Source organism: Dermacentor andersoni, chromosome 5 (assembly GCF_023375885.2).
Source record: "Dermacentor andersoni chromosome 5, qqDerAnde1_hic_scaffold, whole genome shotgun sequence".
In the NCBI taxonomy this organism is placed as follows: Eukaryota; Metazoa; Arthropoda; class Arachnida; order Ixodida; family Ixodidae; genus Dermacentor; species Dermacentor andersoni.
Window position 1 is genome coordinate 157,432,780 of NC_092818.1, and position 27,933 is coordinate 157,460,712.

Genomic DNA, 27,933 nt, shown 5'->3' on the forward strand with positions numbered 1-27,933 from the left:
TTTTGAAATTTTCATCGAACGATTACTGTCTATATGTAGTTTCCCCGACGCTGCTACGAGTGTTCTGCAATGCAGTCCTGGGCTATTTCTGCCTGCTTTTATAAATCAAAACTTTTTTAAAAGAGCAAGCTTGTTTCTCTTCTGGCACTTCTATTCTTCTTTATGCTGCTAATGCATTCTTTCTTGAACATGAAAAGCTAATCTTATCCGTTCAACACGTGCTTCGAATGAACGATCTCTCATACCTTTGCTCGCCCTTCGCTGTTCGACTTACTGACAGCGACTGTTGGCACGTAATTTGTAACGCCTGGCAACCGTGTACTGTGAATAGGTTTGCTAGCTTTGGTTAACTTTCGTCAAGTTTATTGCTTCTCCAGTGGTGGCGGTGGTGGTGATGCCGTAAGCGGAGTCAGCCTAGTGTTCTTGGCCTGTGGCTGTTCCTCCTGGGTTTTGTATGAACGTTTAACAAAAGGCAATCGACAGGCGCAGAACCCTCTTCCTAATAACTTCGGACCTTTACGGGAGCACTACATTCCCAAAGTCCACGTGCAGAAGACTTCTCTTCTGTAGACCGTGAAGTCACTCTTTTCTTTTACCCACTAGACGGAAATTATCTTAGACGCACAGAATTTTCTTCGAGTAGGCTACATTCACACTGCAGCTGATACGGGTGGGAGCATTAGAGTGCGATTATAAAAGTGTTAATATTATTACATTTTCTGCACACATGGATCTTCTTTTCGCAATATAGAAGCCGCACTGACTCGTCAACATTGACGAGGCAATGCCATGAAGGCATGTATCACGTGATAGCGGAGCTTTCATACGTAGAAGCACCTAAGTTCAGAACATGGGGGTTCACGTACACTGGCGCGCCCTCAGTGTGGCGAGGGGAAATTTCCACTGAAGCGGAAACGAGTGCGACGTTCCGTCCTGCAGAAAGAGAACGACGCAACCCTTTCGTGACAAATTGACAACTAGTAATTCAATCATCTATCACATGTCCACACGCACAAACACGCGTTTGTGCGCATGCGCACACACAGCCACGCCTACATATATTGATACTTGATTATACTTACATTGTGGCACTTAATAAATTATGCATCTGCCTATTCATCAGTGGATGAGTATATTTGAAGCGCAGACCTATGTTGAACTTTGTTGAACTTGCACCTGTAGTTGAATCTATGCTGACTGTGGCTGCGTTGCTTTTTAGAATTTCGTGGCCACTTTCTGAGCTCGACATATGACAACTCAGCATCCCGCGTTGAAGCAGAACCTGTAGCTATGCCCCTGCTCTGTGCCAAGCACAACAAACGCGGAGATACACGTCGGCTACCTGAAGTGCTACAACGCACAATGCCGGCTGGAAGACGATGTGGCGTCCTTTTTTTTATTCTGTCGAAGCAGGTGGTATGAAACTATAATGAAGTGCCCAAGTAGAGACCAGCATGTCGGAACTTACACTAGGAGGAGCGATCGCGAGTGCTAAGACTACACTGACTCAGTATTTGAATTTGAACAACACTTGCGTCTAAAAGCCTTCCTAGCCAAGTTTTCTACGAGAAGCAACTTCAAAAAGGAAAAAGGAAAGACGACGCGCCACGCTTTGTTTACCGCTCTCAAACATATTCTTTAATCAGTAGAGTGGAAACTCGGGCCGATTGGTGTAGCAAAGTTAAAATTCAGGAGGGCCGGCGCTTAAACGAAATACGTTCTTCTCTGTGTACTTCATGTAAGCGCTGCGAGCGCCTCGTAATGCTCTAGAGTATGAGGAAGCCGTAACATGGCGGAAACTCCAAACAAACGCGTATTCACACTTGAGTCTCTACCACGCCATACACCCTGCACTGTATTCCTATAAATTCCCACACTGCGATCAATGCGCAACGATTTACCACATGGTACGGGCTTGCGCAAGCGCACCAGACCTTGCATCCATGACACATCCCACCACATGGCAGTGGGAGGCAGCGCTGTCCAGCTCCCACTCGACTCACCAGCTCGACCTGGTCAACTGAGCGAGAAGTGCATCTAAGGCCGCTGGACTCCTGGACAAAGGTGAGCAACCTCTGCAGAGCGGAGGAGCTACCTACGCTCGTGTTGCCCTTTTGCATAAAGTTTATCCTCTCCAAGCGCTGGTCTTCCTGAATTTGAACTACGCTCCTTATACTTGCGGGCGTGGCAACATAAGTAGATAAATTTACAGGGAATGCAAAACAGAAAAATAGTTCTAAGAGCGGCTTTGGGGCAAGAGAGTATCAGGGGAAGAAAATACAATAAAAAGCACGTATTAGTGTTCATCTACTTTCTTTAGACTTACAGTTGACTACATAGAGCTTCGTATAAAACAACACGTCCACTGGTGGCAACAACAGTAGAACTGCCTGTGTATATCTCCACGCAACATCATTTCCATTCTGTTTTTACCGGAGTGGCAACACTCCGAGCTGTATACAACAAGGACATCTTTGAAGCGTACCAGAAGAAAAAATTACGTCACAATACCTTGGCTGACAGCCTCCAACTCCAGCGTTCAGCGAACCCTCACAGGATCGACGAGACGAAAACGAGCCATCCTCTGTGCTGTCACTGTTCCAGTCGGTCCAACAACACGAACTTTCGTGCCGTGAAAGCAGGGAGTTGTGCGAGGCAAACTCTTATCCACGCCGGTGAAGCGTGAAGCTGTACGTTTAGAAGAAGTGAAGCTTTTTGGTTCCGATGCGAAGTGAAGACGTCGCTGTGACTCTCACGCACAGGCGAGGGCCAACACTTTCAGCGATTATCGAGGAAGCGTCCCACATCGGGTTGCGAAATTGGTTCGAGCATTGCTTAGCTCCGTCGGTTTCTCTTGACACACCTGCACAGCACTAATGTGCGCACATTTCTTCCTGTCACACGAAAGGTAAGAACTGAGCGGTAATTTTTTTTATGGGTGCATTTGTCACAGTGGCATCCATAAATTACAATGTCGATTTTTGTTTCACTCCACTTTCAGCAGGAGCGATGAGAGCCGCTGAGAAGTTGCCTAAGCATTCCAGGCTAGCATAGGGGACCTGTTTTCGTGACTTTGCAGTAAAAGTTGCGGCACTGGCTCTTTGAAGTGGCGTCTTTGAAGTGTACCGCCAGCTGCGATGCCACGCTGAGAGATCCGGCGAGCAGCGGTGGGTGTAAGCGTGCGCTGCAGCGGCGTAGGAGCGCGTCGTCGTCGATGCGCGCTAGGGGATGTCGGCGTCCTGTGTGGGCGGCGGCGGCGGCGAGAACCCCATCGAACGGCGGCGGCTTGCGGCGCTGTGTCCGTGATGCGCGGTGCCGCTTCTGACGGGAGCCGCCAGAAAAAACGGAGAGGGAGATGAACAAAGGGAAAGGCAGGGAGGCTAACCAGTGGGGGAACAACCGGTTTGTTACCCTCTGTTGGTGAAATTGGGAAATGGAGAAAGGAGGCAGTAAAAGGGTTAAGGATGAGAGAAGGTACGCATCATGACAAGTGAAACACAGGTGCGACAAAAAAAAAAAAAAAAGATGCGCTAAATTGCTGCCGTCGACTGCACGGGCCTACTCTTCGAAGGAACCGTACCAATTTTTGTTTCAGCGATATTTGCGAGGCTTATTTGGCGTACACGAAATGACATGAAGCGTTCCCCTTCACGAAAGATGCCAGCATTGCACTCAAAGTGTCGGGTATATGCGTAGCACTTGAGCATATCAGCAAGATATGTCTGCATTGCGGTCATTATTGAACGCTATCCGCGTGCTTACAATATATCGTGGCGGCGTTTAAAACACCTCAGTGTGGAAAGTAGAAGAGCCAGAAAAGAATATGTTCCAACAGCCGGCTGTTTTTTTATCTGAACCTGCTTGTTGATTTCGGAACGCCTTCAGGAGCTATCATCTGGCGCTAAGTGCACACCACCTACGTGCTGGCACCCTGCAAGTGGACGCTCCATCGTTCAACGTTCGCCTTGATATTTGTCGATATAGGAACTTCGGTGACCCTGTCCCTGCGTCAGGACGGCATAATCGGTACTCTATCGAACTGAATGTACTTAAATTGAAGCACACACTGACGGGTTTGTACGGGCTTATTCTTAACCCTGCGAGCAGTCGTGTACCGTACACGCTGTTATGATCGGCCAGCGGGTTTCTCTCCTGCGACAAATCGCTTCTTGAAGCTGACAATGCGTCGCCCACTGACAGACTACCGGCGCCAGCGATGTGAGACACATTTGGTGGAGCGAGTATTGTTAGCTGGCTCACTGTCACCTTCACGGACCAATGAGAGCAAGAAAACTAGTGGAAAAGGGTGTTCTACGGCGTTTCCTCACGGGCTCCGGTAACCGCCACGGTCGTTTGACAAACGCCCCTGCTAACTGCGGGGTCATCTCAAGAATCAAGACGCGCCAGCTTGAGTCAAGCGTGACAACCCCTGTCTACGAAGCCCCCACCTTTCTGTGTGTTCAGTGAACAAAGGTGTGGGAGTGAGTATGCGAACCCTCGCCCTCAAACCGGGCCCTACGACAACTTTGGACGCTCCGATAGGACGAAGGTTGGGCGGCAGTTTCCCTGGCCTAGGGATCTAGGGAGGTCAGATGGGGTTTTAAGCAGCCGTTTTCGGCTCCTCTGTGGGCTTCACACGAATTATGCTGGACTGATGAGATGTAACCTTCTCCACTCCTCATCCAGATATTGTAAATAAACCCAGTACTCCTCGTTCTCGATGAGAACACGTTGCTCCCCTCAACAACGTCCTTAGCGTGGATGAGTCGGACGCCGGCATGGGCCACCTACCCCTTTTGACATGCCCGATCCTAACTATTACAACGTCCCACATCGCCAGTTTGTTGCGTCGAACTCTAGTCACAGCTGTCGCTTAGGGTGGTCGAGTGTGCTAAAGGTCACAGCCCACGAAGGATGCCACAGTTTCTGCGCAGTATTAAGTGACGCGAGAATTTATACCTGCCCTAAAGCATGTTATCGGCAAAAAAAGGCAGTGATTACCTTATGGTGCCAAAAAGAAATAGATGCATTTCTTTTGGGTGGTCCGACCTGCTAATTACATGTACAGTGATGGTCAGGCTTTATTGAAGTTGTGCTTTAAATTTGTTCACTATCGCTTCACACTACAGTTCTTCTGTCGTTTTTATCATATCGTGAACGCGGCAACGTTGTATCTATTCAGCTATTGTAATCTACTGAAGCGTGATCTGAAGCGAGATTGTTGGGCTATAGCTTAGTGGCAAACGAGTTTGCGTCGTAACTGCGCATTGTGGCTGGGCTTCGAGCACCAGCGGTGGTGGTCTGGAATCCTTTATTTTCACTGGCCTTACAACGAGTGTGATGAGGCGGCCCGTCCACATAGACATGACCAGTAGAAACATACGGCAGAGCAGACGCACGGGCTGAGCGCGCATTGCTAGAAACAAACTAGAATATCTGGAAATTAATTGATATATTGAAATCACTTGGAAGACGTTGATTTATTACTTTCTTAAAAACACATTCACACATGTACATGGATGTTCGCTACATTTGTGGCTACAAAGAGCCCCTAATTTCACATATGTGTTCTTGTATGTTCTTGTATATTGTGGTGTATTGTGGTAGTAGCTAGTTGTTCTTTATTCATCTATTTATTTCATGACTCGCATGAACTGCATTTAGGCTTGTGTCTGACTTACGAACTACTCTTTCCTTCCCTCCTCTCTCTCTCCCTGTTATCTTTGTTTCCCCTTCCCCATTCCCCCGGTGTAGGGTAGCCAACCGGACATTATTCTGGTTAACCTCCCTGCCTTCTACTTATCTCTTTCCCTCCTCCTCCTTGTGTCCCTATGGCTTTGTTCTTCTCGTATTTGTTTCTTTTGTTCTTTTTTTTGCATATTGGGTCAGAAGAGTTGCCGGCACCTCTACGAGACGCCAACATCTCTTTATGCACATTTAATAAAAGAAGAAAAGAAAGCGGCTACGACTGCTGCCGCTAGTGGTGTGACGGAAAGGACGGCCACATGGATACAAGCTCACCTGGTTTCGAACTTTTAACCGCTGTGCCCATGAAAAACTGCCTTAATGCAGGAAATATGCAGAGCAATAGTTGCTTGTGCTTGCGACATCAGCAGTATCCCATTTTAGGCATTCTGCTTCGAGTGCAAGAAGAAACGGTTTGAAGAACACTCGCCTGATAGTTTACGCTTGTAGGATTGAAAAGAATTCGCTACGTTCTGTGAGCTCCTCCAGTCTTGAAACAAGAAAAGCAAGAGGAAAAAATGCGAACAAAGTCACCACAGTGCGACAAAACCGCAGGAATTATTTTCGGCATGTACGTCAAAATATACTTTTTGCGTGTACTACAACCTTTAGCAGCTGCATTAAATAGTTTAGTTATCTATATAGGTCGTCTTATGCGCCACTGCAATATGCACGGACAGTTTCTTATTTAAGCTTTTTTTTTTTAAGCGTGACGAAACAAAAATTGTTTTTGACAGCCCATTCATACCAAATAAAACACGCGGCGGAAAGCGTCATCGTTAGTGAAAGCGCTCAACAAGAGGTGTGCAACATCTCACACTCTGGGATATATGCTCGACTAAACTGGTGTTTCTGGCATAGTACAAGATTAGGCAGTTTCACTCGGGTACAAGCAGAAGCCAAAGAAATCAAAGCTGTCGTCCGAGTTTCATCGCTTCACACCTCGAGAGGCATTCCAGGCATGCGGCCACCGCATGAAAAGAGAGGCGGCATGCGAGACAAACGTTCTGATACCGCGTTGGGAATCATCCAAATGCACAGCTTGCTCGCAAGCATGGCGGTAAAGGGAGCGCGCCCTCGTGTAATATTTAGATGCCCATCTCGCGGACCATAACTAGCGGCTCAGCGTATAACCTCGGTGGTACCGGTAAGAGCTGTACTCGGAGTGGATCGAAAACCTCGTTACGTGTTCCCGACCGCCTCCACATCAGCGCCTCTGAGTGGAAACCGAGCAGACCGCGCGGTGGCTACAGCGCTGCCTAGGGACAACGCAGCGGTTTCCCAGCTCGAGTTGAGATGGATGTGGGTTGGATCCAATGCTGCTGATCGGGCAGTTCCAGCCCCGCACTCGGGATGCTCTCTATGCCACCTCTGTGCTGTTGTTGTCGTGCTCTAAGTGGTTCCCATTTTTGTGTCTTACTATAATCCTTCATGATTCTTCTTTCTTCCTTGTGCTTGTTACGCTGCGCAAAGGTTAACAGGCTAGAGCCCACGATTTCAGGAAGCCCGCGTCAGCGTTGAAGTGATAATTCCCTCTCCCTCAATCACTGTCTTGAGCAAAGGCAAAATGTCCTCACTTCAATAGAATCTATATGTAATGTATTAGATTTATGCCGCGCTACATGTGACAGCCGCAGTATATGGTTATGAGCACATTAAGGCTGAACCAATAATACGTGTTTATGAATTGTTATGCGGGTCATTTCAGCAAATCCGTAATGAATCTTTCGCCACGGGTACTTTTCCAGAAGGCATACGGAAGCCGTCAAAAAAATTGTAACAGCGCAAACACATGCAACCACAAAGTAACAAGGACGAGACACAAGCGCTTGTGTCTCGTCCTTGTTACTTTGTGGTTGCATGCGTTCGCGATGTTACAATTTTTTATGCCAAGTATGCACCAACTCGCCCAGAAAGAAGTTTTAAGGAAGCCGTCAAGGTAGCAGTTGTGAGAACAAAGGTGGTTCTCACAACGACTTGAGCAACTACCAGCCTACATCCGTGCTCCCTTTATTTTCGAAACATTTAGAGTACACTTTACAATCCCGACTAATCAAGTTCACCGATTTCTAGAAGAGTTGATCGTTGGGCTACTTAGTGATAACTTAGTAGTAACTAAGTAAGTAGTAACTTAGCGCGATAAAAGGACGGCAACATGAAAGGTGTACTAGGACAAGCGCTAAAAATACACAGAAAAGAAATTGCCCAATGTACGAGAAATGAATTCCAGAAGAGTTGATTGTTGGACTAGTTGGTCGTCCATAATTGAATTAGTAACTAAGCGCGAAAAAAAACACTGAAACATGAAAGGTGGACAAGGACAAGCGCCACTCCTTGTCCACCTTTATCGCGCTAAGTTACTACTTCAAGTTCCTCGATGATTGTCAAATCCTCGTAAGGCAACAATTTGGTTTAGAAATAGCCCCCCCCCCCCCCCCCCCCCACTGCTGGATAGTCTAGAAAAAAATTGCTAATATTATTGATAATAACCACTACACCCTTGGATAATTTTCGAATTTAAAAAAGACGTTCGATTCCATCAAGCATACTATTTCGTTTCATAAACTCCCTCATTACGTGGTCCGAGGCATAGGACTAAATCTAATACGTAGTTATTTATCTGGCAGGGTGCAGTTTACTTGCTTGAACGTTTATAGTTCCCACTTGCAGATAATAAGACATGAAATACCACCCGGCTGTATTCTAGGACCACTATTTTTCATTATCTATATAAATTACATAGTGCATTCATCGCCAACTCCTGACATCATATTCATGCAGGCGACACAAGTATTTTTTTTACCGGTGACCACTTAAACGATCTTGACAAGGTAGCTAATAGATGGTTAATGAAATTGTCAAACTGGTTACTGCAAACGGTCAATTGCACTGACTGTACATGTTCCTTCTCAGTGATAATAGTTAGGTTCCAGTCAGGAGCTGACAATATCGTATGCACTCCAACACATTTTTATTCTGCTGTGCACTTCCTTCTCATGATCAGGGTCTCCTGTAAATGCCCTAGGTAAACGTACTCCTTCACAAACAGTAGAGGCTGACTGGCGATCTTAAACCCTTGTTTCCTTGCCAGGCAATTGATCATTATTTTTGTGTTCTGCCAAATAATCTTCAACCCCGCTCTTATACTTTCTCTGTTAAGGTTCTCAATCATCTGTTGTACTTGGTCCCCACTGTTGCTGAACAGGACAATCTCATCGGCATACCGAAAGTTGCTGAGATATTAGCCGTTGATCCTCATTCCTAAGCCTTTCCAGTTTAACAGCTTGAATACTTATAAGCATGCCAGTGAATAGCATTGGAGAGATCGTGTATCCTTGCCTAACCCCTTTCTTTATAGGTATCTTTCTAGTTCTCTTGTGGAGAACCAAGATGGCTGTAGAATCTTTGTAGATATTTTCCAAGATATTCACGTATGCCTCCTGCACTCCTTGATCACGTAATGCCTCCATGATTGCTGGTATCTCTACTGAATACTACTTGTCCTATGCCAAGTTTTCTTATCACTGATGTCATGCTGCGTCGACATTTTACTGCTTCGTCAGTCTTTCTCATGTTATAATTTCGAATATCCTTTACTTTCGCCTTGTTGATCAGTTTTGACTGTTCCGCGAATTCTATCAGATCTCTTGTGTTGGACACTTTCATACTTCGTCGTTTCTTTATTAGGTTCTTTATTACTTGGGACAGCTTACCTACTGGCTGCCTTGGTGCCTTACTCCCACTCCAATTGCTGCTTCTGAAGCCAGCCTAGTTACGCTTTCATTCATTGCCTCTACGAAATCGTCATTTCTCCGCTTTAAAGCAGTATATTTGTCTGCAAGCGCCAGCCTGAATTGGTCTGCTTTTACCCTTAGTGCGTCTAGGTTGGCCTGTTTCTTCTTCGTTAATTTTACTCTTTCTGTCTTCATATTGGAGGAAATCCTAGGCCTCACTAACCTATGATGGCTGCACTTTACCCCACTTAACACTTCGACATTCTGCACTATACTGAAATCGGTAGAGAGTATATATATATATGGAATCTATTTATTTTATTTTTTCTCCATTAGGGCTTTTCCAGGTCCACTTCCTGTTGCTATGCTTCCTGAATAAGGTGTTCATTATTCGCAGCTTATTCCTTTCCGCGAATTCTACTAGCAGCTCTCCTCTAGCGTTCCTAGAATCGATGCCATAGTTGCCAACTGCTTGTTCACCAGCCTGCTTTTTCCCTACTTTTACATTCAAGTCACACATGACTACAGTATATAGAGTTTGTACTTTTCTCAACACTAATTCAACATCTTCACAAAACTATTCTGTTTCTTCATCATTGTGACTGGAGGATGGAGCATAGGCTTGTACTACCTTTATTCTGCACCTCTTATTCAGCTTTATTACGACTGCTGTTACCCTCTCACTATAACTGTCGAGATCGACAAGGTTGCCCGGTACGACCTTATAGATTGGGAATCCTACCCCGCATTGTCTCTTATCTGGATGTCCTCTGTAGCAGAGCACGTGGCCGTTAGTCAGCACTGTATAATCCCCCCCAGTTCTTATAACCTCGCTACGGCTAATAATATCCCACGCAATGCCTCATAATTCCTCAAAGAGGGCTGCTAAGCTAGCTTCACTCGAGGGGGTTCGTGTGTCAAACGTTACCAGGTTCAGTGGCAGTGGCGGCCTCTCTGGGTCCAAAGATCCTTAGCAACCACTGCCGCGTCGCAGGTGAGACCGCCACCTTGCTCAGTTGCTTCGCAGCCACTGGGGACTGAGGGCCATGGGTTAATTGTGGGAGTCATCAGGGAGGCAGAGGCCGAATACTGCACCAGAGAGGCCAATTCTTGTTCTGGTGCGGCAGTGTCATTGTTGAAGCTTAGGGAGCCTTCCTAATTTGGTTGCACCTGGGCTAGTACAGCCCAGTTGCTCTGGATTTTCTTTTTTTTTTTTTGTCGGTTTCAGGCACAATTTCAAACCTGGAGGGAGATGTAGTTTACTGGAGGAGGATTCGAACTGACGGCGTTCAGATTAGAAGCCTGATGTACTACCTCGATTAGTTCTCTCGAAAATTCGAAAGAAGTGAAGTGTAAGTTTCATATGCAAATTATGGTTCCTTTTTACATTCCTCTGCATCATAAAGAACGTTTCTAATTTTGTTCTAATATTTGTTTATTTTTCATGTCTTTCTTTCTCTTTATTTTGATGATGTAGAGAGGCGGAAAAGAGAGCATAAGTAAGAGTTTCAAGTTTATAGCGTGTGCCCTCGCTTGGCAATCCAAATATCCACGACAGTTTCCCGTCGCTCTCTTCCCTTGTCGCGAAAAACAGGACAGGACCTGAATGACTGCATTTCATGCGGCATCTGTGACCTCGCGAGTGCTTGGCAAGGATATCAAGAGAGAATAAGAAACGAAAATCCACGCTGAAATATTCGCGGTGCTTCTTCGAAACTTTCGTTTCAAAGTTCGTGAGTTCCAATTCAGCTTCCTGAAAAAGCCTCTTTGAGTCTGGCTTCAGGCTCGTGGAACAAGAATAAAGTGTATGACGTTACGCCCCCCCCCCCCCCCCCCCTTCCAAGTGCCCTGTTTTCACGAATCGCAGGCACTGGCTCGGAAGAGAGAATTTATATTGAAAATAGGGAAGGCACCTTTATTGAGTCGGCACGAATGAGAGATGTCGTGGGAGGTTCCGCATTTTCCAGGTATTAGAAGAATTTCCTGCAAAGCGATACCGGAAGTGCAAAGTCTATTAACATGACAAGTTCGACTATCATGTACGTGAAACCATCTTGCTTATGCACTATTAATGTGAAACACTTGTCTGCTGTTTCTTTGCCTAGATTTTACAATGTGAATATATGTTATTCCGACGTTGTGGCTGGATTATGTTTATTTTTGTTTATTTTGTGTGGTATTAAAGTGAGGTTTAAACAACTTGTGAACACATATCTATTTCCATCATTAAACATAACAAACGCACAAGCACCTGCCTGCCCACCGTAACCACCACATCCGTAACCGCACAGCATGAATTGCAGTTTTCTTCCGGTAATAGTGACATATGGTGCAACCGTTACGTTCCAGTGAAATCATAGCTCCCTCTGTGTGACCATACGCTAGGCCTTCATTTCTCTATATCAAGAGCCAATCTCAAGAAAAACGCCGAGTTAACATCCGAGTATTGCAGCCGAGGTGCGATGAAGCGTAGTGAACGTCTACAAAACCATTCACTTCCCGCGAAAGGGGAAAAAGGGTTAGAAAGGGCTACCCGTTCGACTTGAAGCAGGCAAGCCCAGGCAGGCCAGGTTTCGCCATGTCATCAGAAGACATATGTTACAATGCATACGAAAGTCTGCTGTAGAAGTCAATAAAAACTGCGCCTGTAGCAAAACTGTATTTAGCCAAATGTACAGTTATGACCTTCGATATGGCTTTATTTGCCCCTGTTTTAATTAGGTAACCTTAAATTCGACTAGCTTGCGGCTAGTATCTCTTTATTCCAGCAGAGAGAGGGAGAGAAGGGAAGACGGAAAGACAGGGAGGTTAACCAGACTGAGTCCAGTTTGCTACCCTACACGTGGGGAAGGGAATGGGGAGTGAAAGAGGGAGAGAGAGAACTTAGGTGTAGGATGTCTATAGTCGGGCACTCAAGTCTGTTGCCCTTAGGTAGCGAAAAAGCGCTCGAACTGCTTTCTGGGCCAATGAACTGTGAGGCCAGGCTCCCAAGATCTTGGCTTCCGTAAATGGCCTGTCATCCAGTCTATTTAAGGCACACTGGAGAGTCTCGCGTTGATTATCGAAGCGAGAACAGTGGCACAGAAGGTGACTTATGATCTCTTCACACTTGCACTTAGCGCACATTGGTGAATCCGCCATTCCAATACGATAGCTGTAGGAGTTGGTGAATGCTACTCCTACCCACAGCCGACACAGCAGTGTTGCGTCACGTCGCGGAAGGTTCGCTGGTAATGTAAGTTTCAGTGATGGGTCGAGGCTGTGTAAACGACACTTAGAGTTCTGTGGTGTATGCCAGCAACCTAACGTGATTGTACGAGCGAGACTGCGAAGCTCTCTTGCAGCGTCGACTCTGGATAAAGGTATAAGGAGTGTCGGTGAGCCAGCCTGGGCACGTCGCGCAGCGTCATCGGCGAGGTGATTACCAACGATGCCACAACGTCCCGGCAGCCACTGAAATATGATATCATGTCCTCTTTCAGAAGCGCAATGGCAGGTTTCGTTGATTTGTGACACCAGCTGTTCATAATTGCCACGTCGTAAACTTCGCAAGCTCTGGAGGGCTGCTTTCGAGTCACAAAATATTGCCCATTTGTTGGGCGGTTCTTTTTCAATGTATTCGACAGCAGCGCGAAGAGCGGCCAGTTCAGAGCCTGTAGATGTCGTTACGTGTGATGTCTTAAACTTGATGACGACCGATTGAGATGGTAGAACAACGGCGCCCGTAGAATGTTCCGAAACAGAACCATCCGTGTAAACATGAATTCGGTTAGCGTATGAACAATGCAGAAGTTCCAATGTGATCTGCTTGAGAGCCGCGGTGGTCAGGCTAGCTTTCTTCACTATTCCTGGAACAGCAAGGTACACAGGAGGCTTCTTCAAGCACCACATAGGGGATGGCGTTCTTGTTGCGGGTGAGTGCCTCAAAGACAAAGAGTGCCGGTTAGCCGCAATTGATCTGGAGAACGCTGCCCTGGGTCTTTTCTCAGGCAAGCGAGCGAGATGGTGGTCAGGGAATCTGGATATATGGCGAACATGCACCCGGAGTGCGTCGATATCTATATAGGTCCTTATTGGGTGGTCTCTCGCGGTGGCAATTGTTGCCACGGTTGAAGCAATACGAGGTAGCCCCAGACATGTTCGAAGGGCTTGGCCTTGAATGCTCTGTAGGACGTGGATGTTAGTTTTGTTAGCATTGGACAGCACTGGTGTGCTGTATCGCAAGTATCCTAGGAAGAGCGTCCTGTATAGTTGAAGCATGGATGCCACGGATGTGCCCCACGTTCTACCGGCAAGAAACCTTAGTATATGGGAGATAGAAGTAAGCCTCTTCTTCAAATATGTGATGTAGGGGCTCCATGAAAGGTCTCTGTCTATAATAACGCCTAGGAATCGGTGAGTTTTTGCGTAGGAAATTGGTTGGTGGTGAATAGAAATGGGGTACCAGGTCATGGGCTTGTGGATAAAGGCGACTAAGGCGCACTTCTCGGTCGAAATGCTGAGGCCTTGCGCACGCAGGTACGATGATGTTAGGGTCACTGCTTTTTGGAGCCGTGCACGCACCTGGAGACGTGTAACTGCCGAGGCCCATATGCATATGTCGTCAGCATATATGGAAACGTTTACTGTATGTGGTAGAACGTCGGCAAGGCCCAGGATTGCAAGGTTGAACAAAGTGGGGCTAAGAACCCCACCCTGAGGGACGCCACGGTAAGTGTAATGGTCAGCAGTTCGGCCATCTGCACTGTGCACAAAGAATGATCTTTTGAATAGATAGCTCCGAATCCACCGAAACATGCGTCCACCTATTCCATTATATTCCAGGGCATCAAGGATGGCTTCATGCGTTACATTATCATAGGCGCTTTTCACGTCGAGGAATAGTGCAACCTATATACGCTTGTGGTGTTTTTCCTGTTGTACAGACGAGACTAGGTCGATGACGTTGTCTATAGAGGAACGGCCTCTTCTAAAACCAGCCATGGCATCGGGGTATACGTTGTGGCGCTCAAGAAACCATTCTAGGCGGGTGAGAATCATTCTTTCCATGGCCTTCCCAACACAGCTGGACAGCGCAATGGGTCGGTAGGACGCTAGGTCAAGTGGCGACTTTCCAGACTTCAGGAGTGGTATCAAGCGGCTGGACTTCCACCGCTCAGGAACGACGCCATCATTTCATGACTGGTTATAACATTCCAGCAGTCTGCTTCGGCCATCTTCACCTAGGTGGCATAAAGCAGCGTAGGTGATGCCGTCTGGTCCTGGTGACGATGAGCGCCTGCATGAGGCCAGAGCAGCGTCCAATTCCTCAAGTGAGAAGGACACATTCAATTCTGGGAAGCGTGTGGCAGGAACCTCACCCAGAATTTCCCTATTGATGGTGACCACACTGCCCGCAATCTTCACACAGAAATCTTCGGCTATATCGACCTGTGAGCGGCCTTGATGGAGGGCTAGGGCTGAGAATGGGTGTCGTTGCTGTGGAGACGAGCCAAGGCCGCGCACCGTCCTCCATATGATAGACAGTGGCTTGCGGGGGTCAAGTGATTCGCAGAACGTCTTCCACCGTTGTTCCTCCAACCTGTCCATACGACGTTGGATTTTCTTCTGTATACGTCGAGCGACTCTAAGGTCATGAATTGACTTCGTGCGCCTGTATCGCCTCTCGGCTCTTCTGCGAATCGTTCGAAGTCGCTCAAGTTCAATGTCAAAATCCGTACGTTTTTTAGCGGATGTAAATGTCGGTAAGTAAATTCCAGTAAATTCCAGTAAGTACACAGCAAGACAAGTGGTCTACTGCACAACACTATGGTTTAGTGGTTGCCCGCCCACTGCTACATAGCGGTCATTGTTTAGGCTCCCCGCGCTGCTGGAGCCGCGGACGGCGACTCATCGCAGCTGCTCTCCGTAGCATTCCCTAAAAGGAATGGGTTAACTTTTTTTGAGTGCCAACAAGCGGCACCCTCGGCGTGTCATTTGCTGCGATGGGCAGCGACAGTACGGGCCCGTTTGTGGCAATGACACATTTGCGATATCTGGGGGTAGGGAAAAAAAAGATTTATTTTAATGAAAAATTATGCCGATCCAACGATCATGTTGGAATCTGTGTGAAACGAATCTTCAGTGAAGCGTTTAACTGAAACTGGCACATGCACAGTGCGAGGCGTCGACGACGCAATATCAAGAGGACGAAGGCGATGCATCATGCTTGTCGAGGAGGAAGTGGTGACGAGAGGTGTCTGCATATAGAAGCATGCAGAAAAACACACATAACTGAATGCATTTGAAGCTTATACACCTTGTGACACAGTGGCACATAACTATTCTTGGGGACTGGCAGAGAACGGTCGCGGAGCCTTTGACATAAACCAGGTGCACATAGCCAATCGCTCAGGAAGGGAGTAGCTTAAATATAAAACAAAACAAAAAAAAACTTCAGATATCACGCCCTATTCAATTAAGAGGCGTGCGTGCTTTAGAGATATGTATCAGGTGAACTATGTGCACCCGTGGGCAAGCGTACATGAATCATAGGCTAACCGAAAAAAAATGACTCGTAATTCAAACGAACAAAACTACAATCGACAAGTTCAATCACAAGGTGCTAATGACAAGTTTGGACTGCAGTCTTCAATTTGAAGCTATATTCACTGGTGGAGAAGAAAATCGGTTTTATCGCGGATTCCCCGATCCAAGGGAGTAGGCGTTTATGTTGAGACGTATTCTTTTGTCACGTAAAACAGAAGCGTGCTCACTAGCACTAAATTGTCGGTCCTGGAGCGTGGCTCGTGTGCCTGTCATATGAAAAACCGAAAACCGATCAACCGCGCCAAATGCCGCGGGGCGATAGAAACCTTCGCTTTATTGGTAAAGCACTCTCTTGGAGCAGTCATATCACATCTTGATCTGAGGTCACAGTTCTTTACCAATTTCTTACCCTTTGTTTCACCGTAGACTCGCCGTTTTCTCAGGTATCCCAATAAATTACTTTCACTGGCATAGTCACAGGCGGTCATTTTGCCCAGTGGGCCTAAAAAAGTTATTATTCAATTATAGAGTTTTGCGTGCCAAAACTACGATCTGATTATGAGGCACGCCGTAGTGGGGCACTCCTGAAATTTGGACCACCTGCGCTGCTTTAACGTGCACATAAATATAAGTACGCCGGTGTTCTCGCATTTCGCCCCCATCGAAATGCGGCCGCCGCGGCCGGGATTCGATCCCGCGACCTCGTGCTTAGCACTAAGTCTAACACCATAGCCGGAATTAAAAAAGTCCAGTAGCGCTTTAGTGGACGTGCAAGTACAAGGCTACCTCACTTTTTAAAGCGAAAGTTTCTTTTCGAGCCCACGGGAGGGGGGAGAGAAGAGGCAAACGGATAAAAAGAAAATGGATAGAAAGAGACGCAGCAGCTGCACACGGTCATAGCCAGTCATGATCACTGCACACGATCCCGTGCACCACAGTGAACACCAAGGCTAAAGTAGTTCGTACAGGTTTGTTGCCTTTAAGAATTGTGGTTGCCAAGACCCTGCAGGGAGGATCTATGCTCACTTACAGAACATGCACAGATTACCGAATTGGAAAGGACAGCTTGAAGCATTTCGAAAAGGACCGATGTTGCGCACCCGCTTATCAATACAACCTCCGCAGGCTGCTTACTTGCTCCGTGCCTATGAATTTCGACAGGAAAAGCTGGCTCATGCGCTCCAGCGCCGAACTCAAGTTCCCTTCGAGGTTGAAGTGCTCCAAATGTAGACGCCCTTGTGTCGCCTGATTAGAGGCCAGGTGAAAGATGGCAGAACTTGGGACAACGCGACTCGCGCGCGGAGACGACGTCATTAGTGAAATCTCTCCCGCCGCACTGCGAGACACAAGCAATCAAGCCGTTCGTGTTCGGATTAGGCCAGTGACGAGTCGAATGATGGCTGCCCGTTCCATTTGGTCGTATTAGACCCGGCGGTAGGAGACACGGTGGCTATGCTTCCGATCCGAAATACAGCCCGCACGGGGCCTCGCCTCCATCAAGGTAAGCCTGCGCTTGCAAACAGGTGCCCCTCTGGACGGCGTAGCTTATGCGGTATACTTTCGCGTAATCATGAGATCGGCGGGAGTGCTCTCCGAGTTCAAAAGATTTTGTGTGAAACACTGAAACTGAACTACGTATGTGTGTATCGAAGCTCTTTCAAGTTCAGATGTCGGATGCGATTCGTTTAGAATTCGTTAGCTTTCGTGTTCTTTTATTATCTCTCTCTTAAAGAAGGGTTTCAGCGAGCGACACAGTGGGACGAGCGCGTCGTCAGAACTGGAGGGCCCTATTAACCACTACTTGGCGTTGCAAATTCAAAGCAATAAACAGAGCAAAAGCCTCGCTAAATAAAAACAAATGGCAACTAACCGACACATAAGGCGGCTAAAAGCATCCTCAAGTTTAGTTAGGCGTGCAAAGGTTTTTTTTTTTTTTTGTAAGTAAAGTACCTAAATTTTACCAAGGCACACGACACGAGTATGAGAAAAAAGAAGAAAAAAGATGCCGCTTCAATATTGCGTCATTGCTGCCATGTATCTACAGGGTGTTTCAGTGAACACTTTCTAAAATTCCTAAAGGTTACCTGTGGCAGATAGCGCAATTCCATTTCACGAGGTGGTCTACTCGGAGAGGCGGGCCACAAGAAGTTAAAATGCATAATCGTATAATAACAAAAATCACTAATTAACTTTCTACCTAATTACTTTATGGTCCATCTTGCAATTTACAAATTCTAGCCATAAATTTTGCAAGGCGGATCCACTTGGAACGAATTCTGAGGGTGACACCAGTTGGGAGATATTAATTCCCTAACTTTGCAGAGAAATACATGAATGCATAAACGACGTTTTGTTAAGGAAGTAAGTGGAACGCCAATGCATTTCTCCGCGAAGTTCGGGAATTATTGTCTAGAGACTGGTGTCACCCTGAGAGTTCGTTCCAAGTGAGTCCGCTTTGAGAACTCCAGGGCTAGAATTTGTAAATTGCAACATGGACATTAGGTAACATAGACATAGTTAAAAAGTGAATTAGATATTTTTAATTAGTTGATTATGCATTTTATTTATTTATTTTTGCAAGTAATGTCCACGGCTTCGAGTAGACCAGCTCAGGGGCTAGAGTTGTGCTATACGCCATATGCAACCTTTAAAAATATTTGAAAGTGTTCGCTGATACACCCGGTATACATGTACAGGAGAACTCATGATCTACTTTCCAGCTGCTAGTTATAGCATTTAACTCAAACTTCTAATTAAATAATGCCAGAATTGTCTTCATCATTGTTCTAGTGGAGACCTGACAGGTACGATCACGCGATATGCTTAATTACGCGACGAGATTTTCAAGTGCTTCATCTTCGTCGATGTAGTTGTGCAATGAAACTTATAAGAAAGCCTAAGCATGCTTGAAAAAGATAGGGATAGTTTCTGAAATAATTTCTGCGTGAAGGAGACAAGAGGCTTGTAGTGAAGTTCTTGCGTAATTAGGCACTTGCGTAAGTAGGCGCTTAAGTGTGTGTTTTGTTCTTTTAGGGAACCTTCGTTGTACGCCCCTCCTTCGGAATCGAGCGAAGGCTTACTAAAATAAACGCTTTGAAAGGAGAAATGGTTCGGGCTTTACATTTGGAAGCTTTTATCCCTTCAGGGCATCGAAACTTGTGAGGGCGGGCTTTCTATCAGTCTATTTTCTTTTATTGTTTCCTTATATAAAGGTATCTTAATGTTGACATCGTGTGGTGAAAACGGGGCCCCAGGTGGGCAGAGGGAAGGAGAGGAATCTACATTTCAATCGCTATTCACATTCTCTGTCCGTATATTTTTACAGCGAAGCTGTATATGGCTAGTGCATTTCCGTCATCCATAGTCCGCGATTAGCCCGTGAACTATACTCGCGGACAACTTTGTGTGGCAACGAAGAAAAAGCTACAGGCACGTGGCTGCTGCACACGTGTTATGACGTCAAGGAGTCCGCCAGCGTTTGACAGTGCTTTTGGTTGCTTGGAACAGACGCCGAATCGACGCAGCTTCACGTGGGACGGTTTCGCACTTGTGCAGACGCGGAAGGGAAACGCCTCAAAATAAGTGAACTTTCACGTTCAGTGGTGCGTTTTATCTTATTTAACTGTTGCTAATAAGGCGTTTATGCTTTCTCTTCCCCAGCTTAAACTAACGTGGATGAAAACACGGGACTCGTTTCAGAAGCGCTCTCACTTGTGCGTGCTTCGGCTCCGTAGCTTTTCCTTCATTGCCACAGAAATATTAAACACCAAAATAGTTATGCATCTCTTTGTTGTACACTATACCACCTACACAGTTTCACAGGTCATACACCTTCGCAGAACGGAATGGCTGCCGAATTTGTTTCTTACCTTTCTCGTGTTCTTTTTTTCTTACTTCTTGCTTTTCGTCAACGCAAATTTCCAGAGCTAAACACTGCAATTTCAAAACCGCAGGATTCAGCAGCCTGTTTCACGCGACGACCCGCTGTTACTGAAGACATTTGGCAGTATAACGGAAAGCAATGGACGTAGAATAAGTAAAATTTGTGCCTGTCATCTTCATATCGCGCAAACACAACTGCAAACCCCAGAGGCCACCCCGCATCTGGAGGCAAACAGAGCTATGTATGCTTGCTTAAGTATGAGTAGTCTGCCAACCCTCTTGAACGGAAATAACTGTTTGAACACAAAATACGACCAGTTCTATGCTAGTCCAGTTTAGGCGATCCAGATTTTTAGTTGTGGGCAGTCACGGTTACCGTATTTACCTCCACCAGCCAAGATTGATTCCCAATGGCCCTTGACTAATACAAGCACCGTCGCATTCTTCTGCGGCCGTTCTGCAGCCTCTTTAAGCGTTAAATATAAAGGATGTTCGCACGAAGAAATAACACAGAAGTGAGCGTTGGGCGGGTAGCAGAGAACAGTAACTGCTGTCGCAGTCGGCATCTTAAACTGGACTTGTAGGTTCATGTTCTACCGATATTCACAACAAAAGAGTTTATAATCAGAGTTTTGCGCGATCTAGTGTAGACACGTTTTTACGCTTTCGCTGTAGCATGTACGCTATCCTAATGCGCGTATATGAGCGGCTCGGCTGTTTCCACTATACTCAAGGAAGAGACCTTGATATAACTCTGGTGACGGTGCTGATAAATACTAGAAAGCGTAAAATGAAGTGATACACCTAAGACACTTCGAATCACGGGAGGACAGAGTCGATAAGAGGAAGTTAGGGAAAGGTAGCAAAATAGAAAGAACGGTGGCTATGCACTGACAAATGTTCAAAAGTACTTGAATTTACGCGAACGCCAAAGCATGTGGGAATGCCTAATAAGTGGGCTTGACGACCGTTACGCGTTACTTCACGCCTTACGTTACGTCTTACTTTGTGACGCTCTGTGAGCCGTCGACAGTGTTGACAGTTGCAGCCAACTGAGATTACAAAGCAGACTGCACAATGTGGCACTACGCAAAGTTTGATTCTAACAACTGCAAACGACCCCGGGGTGAGCTCAGTCTCGGGCATTGGTCGTATCAGCACAGTAATTCTTTACGCCATGCACTAGCCTTAGCGCTTTCTTTATTTTGTGGAGGAGACTGGGTGAGAGCTTACTTCTACTGCATCTTAGCTATTGACAGAGAACAATCATTCCATCGAGCGCATGCGCAGTACCGCGCCCGGTGGCGACAGCCTCGATTGATCAATTTCCCTCTGTTAGCACACGTTAAACGGCGTCTTAATTGCCGAACTTACACCGTAGAAATAACAGTTATCTCAGTCCAAACGGCAGCTTCCTTGCCCTGCCCCATATCGAGGCCCTGTCCGTCCAATGGTGTTTACGGCTGAATGCATCTTCTTTGTAAGGTAATCTCGTTTCGCGCTATATTGTCCTGAAATCTGTGTCCATCCATTTATGTTTAACGAGTAGAATGAGGGCATAAAGAGGAAGGTTACGAAAGTGTGCTGCTACGTTGAAACATCGGGTCGTAAATATGCCTACAGACCCTTGTCGTGGCCATCCCGTGAACACTGCCATGTTTGGTCACGCGGTGATGCGTCCATTGCTTGCCTCAGCCGCCTCCCTTGCCTCTGTGTTTACAATGGACGTGGACGACGCGCGGTGCCGCTCCGGAAACCACTGTTTCGATGGATATCGTAGACTTGACTGGGTGGACCACACGAAGCCTTCGCCACAGCTTCAAAGGAAGTGTAAGCTTCCACAACTCATTACGCTTTGTGAAAACTGCGCGAGCAGCGTATACGGCGCTTATACTAGAAGTGGGGCTAGAAACGTATTTCAAGCTGTACACGCTTTCCGCTTATGAATTAAATCAGGATGAGTGTGTTTTGCTCTCCGTTATTTATTAGGCAAAAATTTTGAAGAAGGGGCTTTTCGTCTTCTGACCCAGTGACGTCCTTCGGTGCGATAACTATATTTGATTGTTTCATTTTCTGCCTAATTGCTCACGGGTGTGCTCAGTTGCTACTGACCCGTTCTTGCTGCGCACAGGGCTTGGAACGTGGATCTTCTGTACTTTGTAATTGCTTGTACTAAAAACGTACTATTCCTGGTTCCTCGGTTACTTTGTGGAACGTCATGAAAAATCCAACTTCGAACATTCGTTCGCTGTCGTTGTAGTCGCCATCGCCATTCTTCGGAGCATTCATTCAAGAGCGCGCCCGTTCACTTATCAGTGATATGTTGATAATAGAGACGGCGTAAGTTTCCGTACGAGTCGGGGTAGATGCGTGTGGATAACCAACGAGAATCTTGCTATGCAAGAAGGCGGCGCTGCTCCTTATGTCTGTGTTTAGCGGGTGAGGCTAACTATTGCCGACGTGTCGCGGCTGAAGTTCTTTCCTTGGAGCACTAGCGACACAACGCAGACGGATGAGTGATTATTTTCATTAACCAGGAAAACACCGAATTGGGAAGGACCGACAACACAGACAGTCCTCATGTAGCAGCGGTCCGTGAACTTTGCCACACAGATTCATTCCATTGCGTAATATTTCGATCTTTGCTACCAATTGCTGCACATGTCTTCCTCTACCATTCCAAATTTTCAACATGAATAGAGCATGGTGCTTTAGCGAACACCAAGTTGTATTTCCCTACAACTGATCGCGCAGTAGCAGGGCAGAAGCGGTAATGGTTTCGTATTCGTGTGCAAATTTGCTGAGGCAACGTGCAGCCAACCGCCAGTAGCGCCATCTCGTTCCTGTAGAGCAAACTGCTCCGCGAAATACAAATGATCCAGCTCCATCAGTTACATACTTTTGTGGCATAAATTAAGATTTCGTGGTCACAATATGCAAAAAATAACGCTATTCATAGGACGTATGCAGAACTCCGTAAATTTGCGACTGCGAAATTTACAGAGTTCTGAAAGCGTCAGGTAAAGAAGGAATGCCGATTTTCACCGTGGCGGCCGCATTTCGATGGGAGTGAAATGCAAAACCAGCCCTGTACCGTGCATTGAGTGAGCGTTAAAGAACGCCAGGTGGTCAAAATTAAGCCGACGTCACCCACTACGGCATGCTTCGTAATCACATCGTGGTGACGGCACGTAAAACTCACCAATTTATTTTTTATGCCGGTATTCATCGTCGATTCGCCTCTGTTCACTTCTCTCTAAGCATATTTCTATTTACGTTTGCATGCAATAACTTCAACACCTAGGGCCATGCACGCGTGCATGGGCTCATGCGTGAGCGTACGCTGATGTGCACGCGAGCGGACGCATGTTTATCGCACACCTATATTGGGGACAGTTATGGCGACACGGTATACTATTGACGGCAGGCGCATAAACATGACGGAGCAATGGTCTTTCTCGGATAAAAATTTAAAGAATGTGCATGAGCAGGCTGGCAGTTGCCAGCCTGCTCCTCGCTTTCCCTTTCCTGTTAACTGTGTATATGTGTTCAAAACAAATAATAATAATAATAATAATAATAATAATAATAATAATAATAGCTGCAAGTTTCATCTAGAGCAGAATGAAAATAAGATACCATGTTTTGGAATAATTCAGTTAATTTCTTATTTTTTCTGCCCTTCATCACTGCTTCGCAAAAAGCCGTGCCACCGCTGTCACAAGGGGCAATATGCAGCTCCCTGGTTCCCTATACGAAATACATTACAAAATACATTACAGACTACAATACAACATACACCCCCAGGGTGGCAGTATCTTCTAGGTCCTTTTCCTCCGATTCTATTCGTTCTGTCCTCATCAATTCTGGCGACAGTGGGGCAGCGGCTTCGTTCGAACTAATGACTAAGGGCAAGGAGAATATAAACAGATACGAACCGTTAAAAAACGAGTCCCCTGCGTAAGTGGGTACGTAAGTATGATGTAACTGTGCAGCAAGAATGGTACTACGTAGAAGGCTACACACAAGTGCCCACTACCAACTAAGTTTATTGATAATAGTGGCCGTTTCTTATTCTATTTTTTTCCAATAACATGAGTTTGGAGTCGGCATTAGTTTTCTTGTTTTCTTTGTACATCTGGTGGCGCGTATACTGTTCCATTGCATCACGTTTCGATTACTAGATAAAAGCGCCCAAGGCCATGGAATGCGGCCAGGCTTATTCTTCATCCTGGGTTCCTTGGAGATGATTTCAAGTTGGGCAACTCGGTGAAGAGTATGCTTTAAAAAGAAGAAAGCAGTACACCGAGCCCCACGACAGCACAAGGGGTTTGTCTCATTGCGGGCAGGCCCCGTCTTTCATTCTCTTTTCCTAAGCTCACTGGTTCCCTTGTTGAGATTACACTCCGTACCTCAGATTCTATTTTCAGCCTTATTTACATATTCTGCGAAATACCGCAGATCCTATGGCAGAGCAGTACGACTCGACATCACGCGCCAGGCGTGATTTCAGGCCTTTCGTTCGAAACCAACGCAGGTGAATGACGGTAGCCTTGCTGAGAAACTTTTCTACTTCAGTACAAGTTTCAATCGACGTAAGAACATTCCGAAGTTTGTCTATCTCTAATTTAGGCATACGATACCCGGTATTGTAACGACTGCATCGTCTACGGTGTAAGTACGCGTAAAAGCTAAATCGGGCTCACTAACGTAAAACGAGGCATCACTGGCTATTTTCAGTGTCGACAACTGGCCTTGGGGGCAGGAACCACGGCCTAACAAGGTATGCATGGCGGAGCGCACTTGTAGGTTCGGTGTTGCGCGTAATACTTCTCTCTGGTGCGTCAGTAACTTAGCGCGGAGGTCACTCGCATTGAACTCTCACGTATGAATGCAGGACTGGATGAAATTATGCAGGTCTTCCTGTAAGTATTGACAAACTACTAAATAAGCGCGACAGTGCCGCATACACGTACAAATTACGGTAGATATAGGCTGGATTACTGCATACCAACACTATACAACCTCTTAATTAAGTCCCCCACTCGGCACGTTTAAATCGGAGGTGCGTGACTACCTGATGAAGCAATGAATTTTTTTCTCTTTTCTCCTGGCTGCTACATTTCCTGCAGTGTTTATACATTCTGTCATAGTGTCCACCATGTATGCTTTATCTGTCTGAAGGAAGTTTATTTCTTCTTCATTATGATTGTATGTATTTACAATTGTTCGAATTTGTGAAATCCCCGGCCTGTTGCTCTCTGTAGGCCCCCAGGTCCCGTCAAGCTGTCTGCGACAGCTTTTTGCCTGGGGGCCCCCAACTAGTGTGTTGGAAATAAAGTGGATTCTGATTCTGATTCTGAATATCGACAATATCGCGTAGGCGTGCTTTGCTGTGCTGTGCAGCTGGCCAGTATCTTTTATTCATTGAGCGCTGTCCTTATCTGAAGGCTGGCGCGGCGATCTGGCCTTGCGGCCGAATAATGATAAAGCGACAGAAACGTTTATTAATGGAAAATTAAAATTCAACAATTAATGTAAAGAAGCGCGAAAACAACTGCAAGGACTGTAACGATGCCATTGCTTCATTATCTAATTGAAGTTGTAATCCCTTTCTTCCGTCTCTTTAGGTTACTTATCTGGTCGGGCTTTCGCGTTGATTTCTCTGGATATAAAAACAAATCATACGTCTTTTCCAAGCACTGAGCTCTCTTTCTTCCTTTTTTTTCTTTATTTTCCTTCTTTTTTGTCGGTAAGATATTTGGACGATTACCAGGAGCGAAGTCTGCTTATTGTCTAGCTTTTTCTTACCAACAACGTAGGAAATCCAATAAGGACGCGTCAATACAACACAGAAATACGTGATTGCGCATAATTTCTCATTTTAATGAATTTAACGTAGCAAGGCAAAATACAGCGAAATAACTCCCACATTTATTTCTCTTATTGTCGCTTAGATTTTTTGTCGAAAATAATGAAAAAATGCGAAGCCCTACATCGTATTTTTTTTCCCCCTCGACTTTCCGACATCACATCAGATCAAACTAAAGTGCATCGAACAAAACTTCGGTGAAACGGTGCAGGAATAAAAGAGACCACTGGAAAGTTCCTGACGAGCTTTGACATTTATCCGCGACACTTCAAAAGCTAATACAAAGGTCGGGTAGAACTCATGGCCAATTTTCAGAGCCATTTCACCGATAACCATAAAAAAAAAAAAAAAAAAGAAATTCACGTCATCCACCAAGACTTCAATGCACCTCGTGTAAGACAGGAGCTTTTGACGGGTTCAAAAGTAAGTTCATAATTCGCTCGCGTCACCTGCCCAGAAAAGACGTGACAGAGAGAGAGAGAGAGAAGGAGGCAATAAAACGCGTTCGCGGCCCCGTCGCAACTAGTCGCTCTGTGCGCGATGCGGAAGCTACGTGACGCCCAAGCGCTGTCAGCGAACAAATACCGCAGTACCGGTTGGTTCAAATTGATCGCACTCGAGTCGTATTTGCCAACAAAAAAAGTGAAGGCCTGCCGTAAGGAGTGATCGTCAAACGTACCGCTACGTTGGCGCTTTATTTCACTGAGCAGTCTACTTCTCGACTTGCGGCCCGCTCAGACATTCCTTCCCGGAAGTGCTTCACTATGCCAGTACAATTGGTTCACAGCAGTCAAGAATTGGTATAGGAGCATGAGTTCAGTTTTCGTTTTCTCCTTTTCTTTACTTGCATTTTTCTGTCAGGCGACTCACGGTTTCCTTCCTTTTTCTTTTTCCTTCTTTTTCTTGATTATACCATAATATCAAAAATGCACATCACGCTCAGTCAATGGCGCTTGTTTATGGCAGAAAAATATAAAGAACAAATATATTTCCGTCAAGCTATGATATGGGCAAAAAACAACACAGGTGCAGCCGCGCAAGGGAACAGCTTTAGTCGACCCCCAAATGTCGTGTCCTCCTGTGTAACCCGCACGTACTCTCAGAAGATTGCCTCGAATTCCGTTCGCTGGCGTCCAGGATAATAGAATTTGTGTGGTCGCTTTTGTAAACCGCATGAAAATTTCAACTGCACTTCGATTCTCCGCGTTGGCAACGTATAGAAAAGCCGAAATTGCATTTGTTCGGATCCAGTTACACTTTGGAGCCAGTCTAAACACATATGATAATGCTCTAATGCAATGCCTAATCGCGTTCTCGAGCAAACCGTCAACAAAGATAGCTGCAAAAATGAGAAAGTAAAGCGAGATGGAGAAGGAAACTTTTCGCCGAGTGTTCTGCCAGCGGAACACATCAGCTGGCTAAGACTTTGCAGCTCGTAGACATGTCTACCCGTGAACGCCTGTATTACTTACACTTTGAATTAGAACTTAGGATGGTGTTGACTGTCATTAGACAAAAAGAAAATCCTAGTGCCACCTGGTGTGACTCGCTTTGAGACTACCCGCTGCATACCTCGCTAGAAATTCTTGCGCGATCTTTAATGACAACAACCTGAAGAATAATTAGATAAACACGAAAGCAATGTGGAAGAAGCGCACCCGTTATTATGACTGCATGAAGAAATGAAACACAACCGGCTGAAGATGTCGCATCCCGGTTAAAGAAAAGAAGCTTAGAAAATCCGCGCCCTCCTTGAAGTTAGTTGTATCAGAGGAGGGATTGCCAAAACGCTGTTACTATCTTGAATCATGCATGCCCTATTGCGTTATTTCTAGCGAATAACGCTTTCACGGGCATAAGCCGCCAGTAAGATTTCTTTATGCAGCTCAAAAAAAGAATATGATAGTCCAAACCAACGAAATACTTTTGGAAGATAAAAAACAAACACGTTCGCCCTGTTTCGACTTAGAGCAGGTGAAAACACGAAGAAGACTTTATGCAATATTTACAGGGTACAGCAGGGTTATAGCATTCATAGCATGGAATATAGCTGCTAATATCAGCTATATATTTATTAAAAAGGCAAGGTCTACGTAATTGCACTTGAAATATGATACGAATATCTTATAACATGAGTGAATAGTGAGAGAGACAATACAGATATATAATCAA

General features: G+C 45.9%; 1 protein-coding gene across 2 annotated transcripts in view; it reads right to left on the reverse strand.

The window, feature by feature from the left end:
• Nucleotides 1-27,933, reverse strand: part of LOC126531446 (thrombospondin type-1 domain-containing protein 7B-like) — an 834,929-nt gene that overhangs the window by 662,622 nt on the left and 144,374 nt on the right. Inside the window, exon 1 of one of the 2 annotated variants that reach the window (XM_055071177.2) lies at nucleotides 2,512-3,702. The exons of the other annotated variant lie outside the window; for it this stretch is intronic. The gene's annotated coding sequence lies outside the window, so the exon portion shown is untranslated. Of the gene's footprint in view, nucleotides 1-2,511; nucleotides 3,703-27,933 lie in introns of those variants that run through there. 2 annotated transcript variants of the gene reach the window in all.